Source organism: Serinus canaria, chromosome W, assembly GCF_022539315.1.
Source record: "Serinus canaria isolate serCan28SL12 chromosome W, serCan2020, whole genome shotgun sequence".
NCBI lineage: Eukaryota > Metazoa > Chordata > Aves > Passeriformes > Fringillidae > Serinus > Serinus canaria.
Genome location: NC_066342.1, coordinates 13,980,579 through 13,994,444, shown reverse-complemented (window position 1 = coordinate 13,994,444; position 13,866 = coordinate 13,980,579). Strand labels below are relative to the sequence as shown.

Below are 13,866 nucleotides of genomic sequence, written 5' to 3'. Positions count from 1 at the left end.
CGGTGTTCACCTTTCGTGGTGGTGCTCCTTTTTTCACTCGGAGGTCACCATTTGTTACAGGGTTTTCTGAGGTCCCATGATGAGGGAAGAGACGACAACGTTGACTCCATGTATCAGAAGGCTTTGATTTATTATTATATGATATATAAGATATAGAAACTATACTAAAAGAATAAAGAGAAAAGTTTCACTACAAGGCTAAGCTAAGAATAGCATAGGAATGTGTAAACTGAAGTCTTCTCAGCCTGAGACGGGCCGAACAGGTGAATTGTGATAGGCTCTTAATTGGAAACAGTCCGACGGGGCCAATCACAGATTTTCCCGTGGCATTCCACAGCAGCAGATAAGAATTGTTTAGTTTGTTCTGAGGCTTCTCAGCTCCCAGGAAAGGAAAAATCCCAAGTAAAGGATTTTTCATAAAATATGTTGGCAACATCTGTAGAAAAAAATTATCATTTAATTTGCAATATTTTATGCCCATCTGTAGCAGCGTGGCCCAGCTAGCTCAGTCATTAGAGCATGAGACTCTTAATCTCAGGGTCGTGGGTTCGAGCCTCACATTGGGTGCCATTGGTAGCAGTATGGCAGGATAGTAGAAATGCTGCAAACTGCTTCGAAGCATCTCCTTCAGAAGCCACTCAGAGTAAGGCCTCAAGAGCAGCCATTTCAAGTCCATGCACACACACACGCCACAGATAGCTCAGCAGAGGAAAGTCAGCAGAGGAAAGACAGGAAGGATCTTTGTATGATGTATTCAAGCAAAGGTTTATTGCATCCACCACGCCAAAGGGAAACCAGGGACAAAAGACAGAACAAACCGCGATTGTCCAGCTCTGCACAGTGAAAGAAACTGTTCTGAATATGCAGAGTTACAAAAGAAATTGGGACTCCTCTGCCTCAGGCATAAAAACTGTATAAAATAGCACCTCAAGAAGCAGCGCTCGTGAATAGGGGAAGGTCTGATGCGATTGAGGTCAGACCTAGGTTCACCCAGCACCGATCTTGGGCTCAACGCTCTCTCTTTGGCTGTGAGGTTTTTGAGGACCGTATTTTGGTAGCGGAAAAAAAATAAAATCATTTTTGCATTTTGATAAATTTGGCTTTTTGATTGATCATTTATAACAAACCTAACATTATTTTTAACAAGAGCATTAGAGACTTGGGAATAAACTTCTTTCTGCTCAGTGGTTAGTTTAGAACCCATGAGCCCTCTCCCTCCTACTAGATAAAAAGAGGAAAAAAACCCAAAAAGGTGACCTTCACCAGAGTTCACTTACCACACCAGTGGGGCAAAAGAAAAATCTCGTAAGAGTCTCCCTGATTCAACCAGCCCACTAGGCTTTGAGGGTTATTGGTTGGTCCCTGAGAAATTCCCCAGAAAATTGGTGGTTTTTATCTCGGGGAACTGGAACACTTGACTGCAACTTAAAATCCAGTGGCTGGCCAGTGGAGACACTTTCAAAGGACTAACTTGTTGTGGTGTGTGTTCAGTTCCCAATTGAGTTATCTCCCCTGTTTTATATTGTTCTCTCCTTTTGTGATGCTTCCCCCAGTTACAACCCTATACCCAGTTCGATGGTTCAGTCCTGGATCCCCCTTTCCCTCGAATGGTGTCCTCCCTGTCTGGGCTAGCTGCCAAGCCCTTGTCTCCACCCCCGTTCCCCTGGCAACTGCCCCTTTTCGTTACATTTTCCCCTCCTCCAGAGCCCTGTTCATCTCCTGAAACCCCCCCCATCTTTCCAGAAACTTCTCCCTTCCACAGGGGGTGATTGGGCAGGTGCCCCGAGCCCCTCCTTTGTTCGTGTATCACTTGTTGCCACCGGTGTCAGTCATGTTGAATTCCCCTCCTCAGTTTCCCCCGATTGGTTCTTGTACACCCCTTTATATACTGCTTCCCCCCTTTTGTCCTGGTCTTTTCCCGCCGGATTCCGTGGAGACAATGATACATTAAAACCACTGGACTACACCGGGCGTGTTAAGACCCTCTTTTCTCTCCGGCTTCTCCGCCTTGCCGCTCCTTTCGATACTGTTGCTGCTTCTGCCGAGGAGCTGCCCAGACGTCCCTGAGGGATCCGGGTAGTGCCCCTAGCTGCTAGCTGCTGCTGTGCTCCGAGCTAGCCGCAGCCGCCTCCCCCCCCGCTCGGAGGGGAGTGAAGTGCTTTCGACGCAGCAGCGCGGCACTAACTCAAAGCCCTACTGTCAAGGCCCAATTGTTGCGCCAATTGTAGCAGTGTAGGGGTTAAGATGGTGGTTGCTGCTACCTATTTCCCAATAAGCATCTCCAGTGGAAAAGCTGCTTGGGTAAGAATTCAGGCAAGGCAGTCAAGTCCACACACACCACACTCACCACAGCAAGCTCAGTGAAGAGAGGTAGAAAGGCCTTTTGTATGATCAGTTCCAGCAAAGGTTTATTGCATCCACCACGCCAAAGGGAAACCAGGGACAAAAGGCAAGCCATGTGCTCTCCACTAGGTTTAAGTAGGGGCAGGTACGGGGGTGGTACAAAGGGAAAAAGGGGCCTGCCACCAGGGGTACCACAATCAATGAGGAAACAGGGAAAGGAGAAACCAGGGGAAGTTAGGACATATGGGGAAAGGAACTGGGATGGATCAGTGTTGTGCAAAACTCCATGAGGAAGTCTTTTCTGTTCGCCCAGGTGGGGAAACTCTATGGTAAGTCTCTCTAGGGGAGGGCTCTGGGGAATTCCCTGAGGGGGAAAGATTCAGAAGATTCCACATAAATCTAAAAAGAGAAATCTAAACAGTCACAGTAGGCATTTAAACTTTTCTTTCTTGTTTACTCAAAGAAGGATATATGTGTAAGTTTAGGTGTACAGAGGTAAGTATGAAGGATTAGACTCATTGTCTGGGTTTCAAGACAAATTTCAGGAGAAAACACTCTGGAATGAGTGTTTCCTCTAAGGAGAAAGAGCTTCAATAACTCCCTTTTCTTCTGCCAATGAAAGAAATGGATACCAGGGGGTAAGACTGAAAAAAACCCCTGATTATTAACAAAAAGAAATTGAAGAAATGCTAGACATTGAAACTGTGGAACCTTATCCCCTGCAGAAACCCAGTAACAACAGCCTTGTCTTGTCTGCAGGTACTTTCCCCTTTGGTGTAGATACAGTTGCAGCTGGCAGGGGTGCTGGTAGCTCCCCAGCTGGGCAGGGCACGTGCTATGATTCTCCCACAGCTGCAGGAGTTGCTGTGGTGCGAGTCTGGCCATCTTTCCCCACATGGACAACGGTGGATGCAGCTGGCTGAGAGGGATGGAGAAGGGGCTTCCCTTTACAACCTCACAGGGGCAGCCAATCCTGGTGCCCCCTCTAGATAGCGAAAGGCTGTAGCAGGGAACCTCGGAAGCAGCAAGCCAGAAAAGCAGGGCAGGCTCCCCCAGGACAGCAAGCAAGAGGCAACAGAAACTCGGCAGCTGTAGCAGGGACATGGTGATGCCCTAAGTTTTAGCTTTCATATTTTTCAGATTCTGTACTGCTTTAGTGTGTAGTTCTGAGCTTCATATTAAGGGATGGTAAGCTCTCTTCACAGAGTAGGTAGACAAAACAAATAATTTTCTAGCTTGGGACCAAGGACAACCGATCCAAGTTTCAGGCCCAAGAACATAAACAACAGTGGACTGAAGAGAGAAAACAAGAAGGATGGGACTTCATAATCTGAAGCTGTAATTGGACAATTAACCCCAGCATGCAAATGGACCAAAACTTATAAAAGTGTGAGACCTCATGACTGGTCATCCATTTTGTGACCATTTTGCATTCATCTTGGGTGTAGCCCTGGCTGGGCTCTTGTACTGCCCAAGGTGTATCCATTGAGGCCTTTTAATAAATACCTACTTTATTCTTTAACTCTGTCTAGACTCTGTTTTAGATCAGCCTTCCCAAGGCATCAACTTGACCTCCCAGCAGGCAGGGGCAAAATAGCTAGTGCAGCAAAAAACCCCAGAGCAGCAGTATAGGCATGGCAGGGGCTGAGCAGCAGCAGGCTGGTTCCCAAACATGGCAGAGAGAGACTCCCCAGGATTTCTCACTGGTGCTGGCTGGTCCCTGGGTCCAGGCTGTGTGTAGGACGGGGCAGCCCCCCAGAGGGGAACCAGCACAGTCTCAGGTCCTGGTGGGGCATGCACTGGCTCTGGGCTTCCTGAGAGCAGAGCAGCAAAAGAAGCTATGCCAGCAAGCTGAGTCACAGTGCCAAAGCAAAAAAAAACAACCAAAAAAACCCAACAAAAAACCAAGAAAAACATAAAAACCCCAACAACAAAAAACAGCCAAAAAAGAAGCAGTCAAAACCCACAGAAACAGCAGGATGCCTGGTCAGAGATATCGGCCTTGTGTGTCCAGTCGAATAGCCTGCGCCGGAAGAGGAAGGTCTGCCTCTTGCCCCGCCCCCAACTCCCTCTGGAAACCCCAGCTTGGCTCCTATTCATCCCAATAGCCCCGGAGCCAAGGAGGATGGGGGGTGGGGTGGAGACAGCACACACTCCAGGCACAAACAAAACAGATCAAAACCCCCCAAAATTGTATGGGATAATAAACCATCCCCAAGACACTCCTACTTGTAATCCTGATACAAGACTTTCTCTTTATATGAGGTTCTAGTGATTCCTGGATCCTACCTTGGATGTGCTGTCTTTTGTACTACTTTCTAGTTAACAGATATTTTTGTAAATGTGAAGGTTAATTTCTACCTGACAGAGGAAGAAAGAACAGTTCTATTACTTCTTTGCTGAATGCAATGAAAGAAAGGAAGTATGCTTTTTTCCTTATTACTAAGCCACTTGCATCTATTAATAGGTTTCTCAAGCAGCAAGAGTGATAAATAATCTGAGTTCTCAGACCCTTTTTTTCGTGAATGTGGGTTGCTGGACCTTCTCTGTTGTATTTTAAATAAAGTGCTTTATGTATGGTTCTTTTATGGAAGCTATAGGATTCAACCTAATAAATCTTGAGGTGCATTCTGCAGAAATCACTGGTTTCAGTATGCTGTACTTTTCAAGGGATGCTCTCAACTGTTCAATTTAAGATTGGTAATACATTGTGGTGGGTTTTTTTAATGTAAAATATATGAGAATTTTTTGGCAACATTTATGTGTCCTACTGTACCAGTGGAAAGTATTTTTTCACCTTACTGATTCAAGTGTGATAATAGAATTTTAACAGCAATCATAGAAGATGTCTATCTGACGTAGAATTCAGCATGTTTTCCAACATATTAGTAACTGCATAAACTTGGTATTACAAAGAAACTATTATTTTTTATGTTTTTACCTTATAAATTAAGATACATCTTCAGTCTAAACATATTGCCTTGGTTTAAGACAATTTAAGGAGGTGGACACTCTAAAATGAGTTACCTCTCCATATAGTTTTAAACAATCCCTTTCCACCAAAAAGGAGAAACTAATGCAAGTAGATATAAGTGAAAAAAGAACAGTTTACTAAAAAAAAAAAAAAAAATAGCAACAGGCAAAAAAGCATCATAGATACTGTGAAAAACGGCAATCATTTGTTTTTAAAATTTTTAAAAGTTTAATAGTAATAAAATTGTTGTAAAAATAGTAATATAATTAGAGTAATTAAAATTTGGACAATTAGGATTTAGGACGAGACAATAAAAACAAAGAGTTACAGACAGTCCGGGTACCTCTTTCTGGGGAAAATACGCCTGAAAAATGGCACACGTTACCAGAGGATTAACCCTTAAAATCAATAGCCTGTTGCATATTTATACATCTCATACATGATGCATAAATTCCATTCAAAAAAAGGATTCAGTCTGGTCAGTGTCAACTTCTTCCTCTTAATCGTAATGGCATCTTCAGAGCTGAGAGACTCAGGAAGAAGTTAGTTTCTTCTGATAAGGGAGCAATAAATTCTTTTTCTCTGAAAGATTTAGGTGTCCTGTGGCTGCTATCGGTGCAAGTACCTCATTCCTTTCTTTAAAAAAATATCCCACATACATACTTCCTATTTTAACTACAAAAGTTACATTTTAACTACAAAACTACATTTACCATACTATTAAAATGTTAATACAGCACTACTAATCAATACAACATAATACATATAGTAAATATCTGTTTAGAGCCATATAATATGCACCTTTCACACGAAAGATGGGCACAGAAGAGGAATAGAGAAGTCATAAGCTCTATATTTTAGAAGATGGATACCATCTAGAGTCTGTGATAACTTAAAAAGTAAGCCCTCAAGAAGAAAAATTAGAATTTGTGGTAGACACAGTGGCAGAAAGAACCTGCCTCTTAAATATTTCAAAAGGTTATAGTGTAAGCAAAGACACTGTAAAAGCAACAGGAGTAAAAGGAGACAGTTTCACAGTTCCTGTCATTAAAGATGTAGTAATTAAGGGAGGAACTAGAATTTAGATAGGGGATGTATTATTAGTCCCTGGGGCAGGTAGCAACTTATTAGGAAGAGACTTACAAGTAACACTAGGAATAGGGGTGTCTTGGTTTGGAAAGACAGGTGCCTGCTAAAGAAGGCAGGAGCCTCCCCTGAAATGGAGAATGCAAACCCTCCCCACCCCTCCGAATTGCTATGAATTTTAAATTAAGGGGCTCTCAGGCAAAAAATATGGGAGCAGGAAATAACAGTTCTTTAATAGGGAAGAAAAAGAAATAAAAGGATAAAATAAAACAATGCAGTATTCTAGAACAACACTGACAGAGTCAGAACTCAACCTGACACCCTGTTGGTCAGGGTGTTGGTAGCAGTCCAGTTGGAAAAGTGGCTGCAGTCCTCCTGAAGTGTCAGGTGTGGTTCTGTTGGAGCAGGGGGGGTCCTGTAGAGAAAGGGTGTATTCTTCCTCCGCAGATCCGAGGAAGTAGAAGCAGCTGCTGTTCCTCTGGGGAATCCAGTGGAGAAAAAAGCTGCGCTGATGTGTCAGAATCTCCAGATTATATCTGGGTAGCAATGCTTGGCTCCTCCCTCTGGGCAGAGCATCTCACAATGGGATGTTATAGTTCTTATCAGTCATGCGGTGACATTCAATAGCCTGTTATCATCAGATGTCCCCTGCTGAGGGAGGAGTGATTATGATCACTCAGGGAGAGAGATAAGGAGAAATTGCCCACTTGACACCAGACAACTGCCATACAGATGGTAATAGAATACATCTTGCCTTGCAATCTGGAAAAAGGGGTTATACCAGAAGAAGGGAAAATGACAGCTAGAGTTTTAAAACTTGGCCAAGAGGATGAGGAAAAAAATTAACAAGGAAGTTTTAGCTAAGAAAGGAAATAGGGGAGAATTAGATATTGACCCCACAAGGGTCGCAATTGAGAGAGGTTCATCCATACATGTACGTCAGTACCCCATATCTTTAGAAGGACAGGAAAGTTTGAAGCCAATAATAAAAGGACTTATAAAAGATGAGACATTAGAACTTTGCATGTCTTCTCATAATACCCCTATTCTTCAAGTAAAGTATGCCAAATAGAAATTATCTTTTATTATCTGGAGAAACTGAAGTTGAGGTTAAAAAGGCTGTTATATAACTTTTGAATTTTCTCAGGGGAAAAAAGGATTAAGGGTATCAAAGACGAAAATCAGAAAACTACTCAGATTATTGGGGTATTGCAGATTATAGATTGATGGGTTCACACAAGCAATAAAATTTTTATATGGAAAATTACCAATGGAAAACAATATTAAATTAGAAGAGCTGAAGTTAAAACCGGCCTAAGTACCAGATTCAGGCTTACCCTAGTTAGAAAAACCCTTTCCATTTGTACATAAATGTAGAAAATGGAGTAGCTCATAAAATTTTAATTCAGGAGTGGGGACGAGTAAAGAGACCAGTAGCTTCTCTATCAAAGATGTTGGACCCAGTAAGCCACAGCTGGCCAGTATGTATTCAAGCTATAACAGATACTGCAATCCTAGTAAAAGAAAGTTGTACGCTTACTTTTGGGATCAAACTAGTTGCGTGTACACCTCGTACAGTCTCAGATGTGTTGAATCAAAGAAAAGAGAAAAATAAAGGGAAAAGAAAAGAAAATGAGAAGCGAAGAAAGAGAGAAGTAGAAGAAGAGGGAAAGGGGTGGTTAGCAGACTCTGGGATGTTAGAAAGTAAAATGATGATGTCTTGGTGCTGGAGGAAGACAAGAGTTTTGTTATAAATGATCAAATCGGGAGCCCAATTTATAAAAAATACTTTATAAATTTATTAGATCGACAACCAAAAAAACAGAATATTATAAAACCGCCACAGCCAAGACAGCGTCAACCCCGGACTTTGACGCTGGGTGAACTTGGGACAGACCGACGTAGTGTCAGCATCTCCCCAGAGTGTCACCCCAGCTGCTCCAGGTATCCAGCTTATATACAGTTTATTCTGCCTGGAGCAGAAATGACCTAAGATTTCTGTAAGTTCCTACATATGTATAAAGGGAACTCTACAGATGCAGTCCCAGACAAAAGTCAGTCCATAGGTTTGGATGGCTGTCTGGGCTCCTCGAAATGGTCTTCCTTTCAGCTGTAGCCGAGACGTTGCCGCTTTTTCAATGTGATCTCTCCCAGGTGTTGTTCGGTAAATGTTCTGGACATTCTTGGGAAATGGTAGCTGATCACCCAGGAAAGACTCATTCATTTGTTAATGGTCATGATTTTATCTGGGCGAGACCAGGAAATCTTCTGAAAATGAAAAGCCCTGCCTCTGGCCATGCGGGGTCAGAGGCATGGTTGGATCATTATAAATTTTATACAATTTCCAAAGCATGAATTATCTACATCATATACTACAATCCCTCCCCATTTATTTTACCCATTTAATTCATGCTTCTACTTTATTAATTTTCTATTTCTACCCACCACCATTGAGGGTTCCTCACAAGTGGAGTAACCCTTACACTATTCGGTATTCCCCTTGTGGGATGCCCTGATACACTATACTACTTCTTTCTTCTGTGTTTTGTCTTTCAAACCTTGCCAATGCTTCTGCAGCATCGCTGGCATACCTTCTCCCCCCGAGCCTCATGATCTTAGATGCATCACCTCCGGAAGCTCCCTCCGAGTCTCTGGGGACTATTGCAATCTGCATTCCCCTGACTACAGAGTGGACCAGTCTGATCAAACATGGAATCAGACAGGGGAGGAATAGGATCCTGTCTACTGAACAGAGAAGGAGAAATATTACTTTGTTCCACCATGCTCCATCGAATAACTTGTCCCATCAGGAGGACTGCAAAATCGAATTCCATTTTTGGACGGGGACATGGGCCACCTTTTTAATTTCGGCCGCCAAACCTCCTATGGTTTCCCCATAATCATCAATCTCAATGCAACGTTCTGATTCATTAAATTTCCCACACACCCCTCCCTCTTCAGCCAACAAATAGTCTAATGCTATTCAATTTTGGTACACAAAGGCTCTCACCTGTGTGTGCTGCCGACTTAGTAAATCCAGGGTTTCTGAGGTGTGATTCAATACAATTTCCATAACTGCTTGCAACCTGATCAGTCTGTTCAGTAGGTAGATCGGGGTCCTATATCCATAGCTTCCATCCTGTGCCCACATGGCCAGCCCATAATAATCGATTATTCTTGCCGCTGGCCACTTCTCTTCCCCCCAGGCTTGCCTCCCGCTTATCACCGGTATCATCTTCTTCAGACTCCTCCCTTTTCAAGGTCGCATACAACGGAGCCCCTAACAGATTGCTTTTCATCCTCGGGAGAGTGAAGAAAACTGGCCTGATCATACCTAGAGTGCAAGACCCTTTCCACCTTGGGAGTCTCACTGTATGCCTTCTTTCCACAGATCCGATAAATCTCATCCGGTGCTTTCTATTTAATGTCTATTTTCCCTGGGTCTCCCCAGAATTCTCTTACACTTTCCACAGATTGGAAAGGGTTGGCTCCTGGACTTTGGACCCAGCACAATCTTGTTCTCTTGTCCCACTCACACTTTGTATCATTTTTCAGACTACGATACCCCAAAGGAGGGGCAGGGAGCCATACCTTTCTTTTTGAATCAGAACTCACAGTCAAAGTAGACACACAGGGAGTGTATCCTACCATTTCAGTGTATTCTCTCCCTTGCCGACTGACACAAATTGAGCTAATCACTCTTTGGTCCAAAACTCACCCCTCAGGCCTCTGTACCAATTTTGAGACCCTAGGGCTACCCCATTTCAGAAGTTGCTCAGGAGCCAAACCTTCCCCTTTCCAGGGCCATTTCTCAGCAGATTTCAGCCCCCCACAAATACAACAGTTTGATAAACCCAATTCTGTTGCTATTTCTTGAATCAGATCAATTAATAAGTTCCTGTCCGGGGAAGGTAATTCCCCATCAGAATATTGTTTTTCCAAGGCCTCATACCGTTCACTCTGTGTTTTCAACCTTTCCTGTTCAATCCTTTGCTTCCTCAGTTCTGACTCCCTTCTTCTCATTTCTTGTAAAATTTCTTTCATTTTCCCTTCCAGATCCTCATTCTCTTTGTTGTTTGCAAAACAAATCACCCTATCATATTGCAGGCACACCCTATCATCCTTTGCTCGTGCCAGATCCAATATGAGTGGGTTCTTTTTCTTGGTAACTTTATTATAAAATTTCGTATTCCTTGTTACCCAATACATTTTCCCATTCATTGTGCATACCCCCAACCTTGTGCTATCATAGCACAAAGGGTTCACCTCGTGATATGCAATAAAAATTGATTTTGTCTTTCCCCCGACCCACATAGTTCGGTTACACTGGTCACAAATAGGGATTGACATTTGTTCTGCATCACGTTTTCTCCTCTGGAACCCATGACTGTTTGACTGCCCGTTCCTTAACCCTGCCTCGGGATTGATGCACCAAGTCCCGCTTTCCAATTCACCCAATTTCACCCGAGTACCATTTTTCCAACAGTACCTGCTAGTTCCGTTCAGGCATTCCTCCGGGGCTTGGTATGTCGAGAATCCCCTGTCCCCGGTGACTGGGACCACTTGAGTGCAGTTTCCACACCCGACCACAGAGCTTCCGTTGTTCCTGGGGACCTCAGTGCTCAGACTCTGCGTCTCACACATGACTAGGCTCAGGCCAATCAGGATTCCCACTAGGCGTACTCCTCTGCCTTTGCCTCTGCCCCCTGGGGTGCCACCAGCGGCGAGGAAGACCATCTTCGTGGCAGCAGGAGTTCTCTTCAGGGAAGACGCCCTCGGACCTAGCCACATACCGCCTCTTAAAGGTGCCCCACCGAGACACCCTGATTGCATCAGAACTGCAAGGGACCCTGATGGACATCTGGCACTCCACATCCAGAATTTCTGCTTGGGACCTAAGCTTCCCACGCACCCCGTTTTGAAAAATACCACTCCTGAGAATCTAATTCAATGATACCCAGACTTGTGGCTAAGGTCAGGATACGGTCAGTCAATTTGAGTTCCTCCTCCAAACACTGAGTGCACAGTCCTTTCGGCCTCTGCCCCCTTCTGCAATGGATCACAAAAACCCCTTGACAATATTCACACTTAAAGTGCACGAATGGATAGCATACACAATCTGACAGTATACAACTTATCCGCTCGTTGTTTGTCATTTATGAGGACGTTGGAGTCAGATTTTCAAATCGCCGGGGGAAGAAGCGACCCTCCAGTCAGGTGCTTCCTCCTGCTGCTCGGCTTTCTTCACCCTAGACGCATGTGTCCAGCCTTTCTCCGCTGTCCAAATGGCCGTGTCTGTTGTCAGGAGCACAAGAAAAGGACCTTCCCAGTGAGGAGAGAGCGATGCCTCTTTCCACCCTTTTACAAACACCTTGTCCCCAGGCTGAATTTTGTGAATAGCAAACCCCAGAGGAGCACTCTGTGTCACTATTCCCTGTTTTCGAAGTTCCTGCAAGTTTCTGTTGATCGCAACCAGGTATGGTTGGATCTGACCATCCTCAAATCTGGGGTGTCCCACTGGCATTCCATGCTTGTATGGCATCCCATACAGCATTTCGAACGGTGAGAGCCCCGTCTCTGAATGAGGCATGGTTCGGATATTAAGCAAAGCCAAGGGCAGACACTTCAACCACGAAATCTTTGTCTCCAAAATAAATTTTGATAACTGTGCCTTCAAAGTTTGATTCATTCTTTCCACTTGTCCTGAACTCTGGGGGTGCCACGGAGTGTGGTACTCCCACCGAATGCCCAAAGCATCAGCCATTTACTGATCCGAATCAATGTAATTCACTACCCCATATCGGGGTACAATCTCCTCCAGTAATTTTCTGGCCACCGTCTGGGCCGTTGCTCGAGAGCTGGGGAAGGCTTCTACCCAATGAGTCAATTTATCCACAATCACCAATACAAATTTGAACCTTCCCACTTTTGGCAATTCTGTAAAATCAACTTGAATTCTTTCAAATGGTCGGTACGCAATGGGGCGACTCCCCAGGGCAGCCTTCCTGGCTCTTGATTTGCTTATCTTTTGACAACTCAAACACCCCTGTACCTCCTGTCTTGCCAATTCATAAATTCCCTTGCACCCGAAGAATTTTAGAAATTGCTCTGCCAGGGCCTGTTGCCCCTCAGTGTGTTTTCTGGTGCAACCTTCGCAGAATCCTCCGAGTAAATCCTCTGGAAACTAATTCCCTCCCATCAGGTAACCTCCACTTACCTTCTTTCAATTTGCCTCCGATCTTTTCATAGCATTCAATTTCCTTTGGGGAGGGCTGAGGGGAATCCTCAGGGGTTTCTTCTCTTTCAAGCTCTGGGGTACTTACCACCATAAGTGCCGCAGTTTTGGCCTCCTGATCTGCCAAATTGTTCCCTCTGGTTCGAAACTGAATTCCTGTCTGATGCCCTTTCACATGGACCACCGCAATTTCTTCTAGCCCTCTCAGTGCTTCCAGAACTTGTCGGATCAATTCCCCATGCAATAATTCTTTTCCCCTCGTATTGATCAGCCCCCTTTCTTCCCAAATCTTTCCAAGTGTATGAACCACCCCAAAGGCATACCTCGAATCGGTGAAAATTGTTCCCTTTCTCCCTATCAGTCTTTTCAATGCCCTCAAAACCGCATACAATTTGCATGCTTGTGCAGACCAGCTTGCATTCAGGGGACCTGCCTCTATCACTTTCCCTGTCAACCCATCCACCACCGCATATCCTGATTTTCTTTTCCCTTCAACCACTCTGCTTGACCCATCTACAAACCACTTTTCCCCTTTCTCTAGTTCTTCTTCGTGAAATGCAAGGTTCTAATGTTCCTTTCTTTATTAATTTGTCAATCACTGGTTTCAAGCCCCTCCTCCCTTCCATGGAGAGGGGATATTGTTTGACCCTTATAGGGTCTTCGGGTCTTTCAATTTCCACCCGAATTGGTTCTATGTCCAACCTCCCAGCTTCTCCTGGGACATACCACACCCTCGGTCTCTTTTCTCCTCATCAGGGGCAGTGAGGCTGTAAAGTCTCACTTTGACCTGCGCTTTCTCCACAGCTAGCCCAACCCCTAGAGCAACCATCATGTCCCGCCCCAACAAGTTAAAGTCTGCACCTTTAGATACTGAAATGTTACCAACGTGTCTTCTATTTCCCGTGGTTATTTCAACATTTTTTATGATCGGGACCTCAAAAGGGTCCCCTTTTGCTCCTGTCACCACCATGGAATCATCGCTCAAAGAGCATCCCTTCAGTATTTGTAACACCGTCATCCACTCTGCTCCTGAATCTACCATAAATTGTAATTCTTCTTTGTAGGGTCCCACTTTTAATTTTATCAAGTGCTCCCTAGATGTTCTGGGACCCAAATTGAAAAGCCCCTGACACCTTTAATTTTCCTGAAGCATTGCCTGATCCTTGGCTCTGTTGGGGCAATTTCGTTTAATGTGCCCCTTTTGTTTGCAGTAATAACATTCAAACTC

The 13,866-nt window shown here is 44.3% G+C and overlaps 1 non-coding gene across 1 annotated transcript; it reads left to right on the top strand.

Annotated features, from left to right (window-relative positions):
* The first annotated feature begins 494 nt into the window (after positions 1–494).
* Positions 495–567, top strand: TRNAK-CUU (transfer RNA lysine (anticodon CUU)). The gene has a single exon. It is a non-coding gene; the product is annotated as a tRNA-Lys (tRNA).
* The last annotated feature ends 13,299 nt before the right edge of the window (positions 568–13,866 follow it).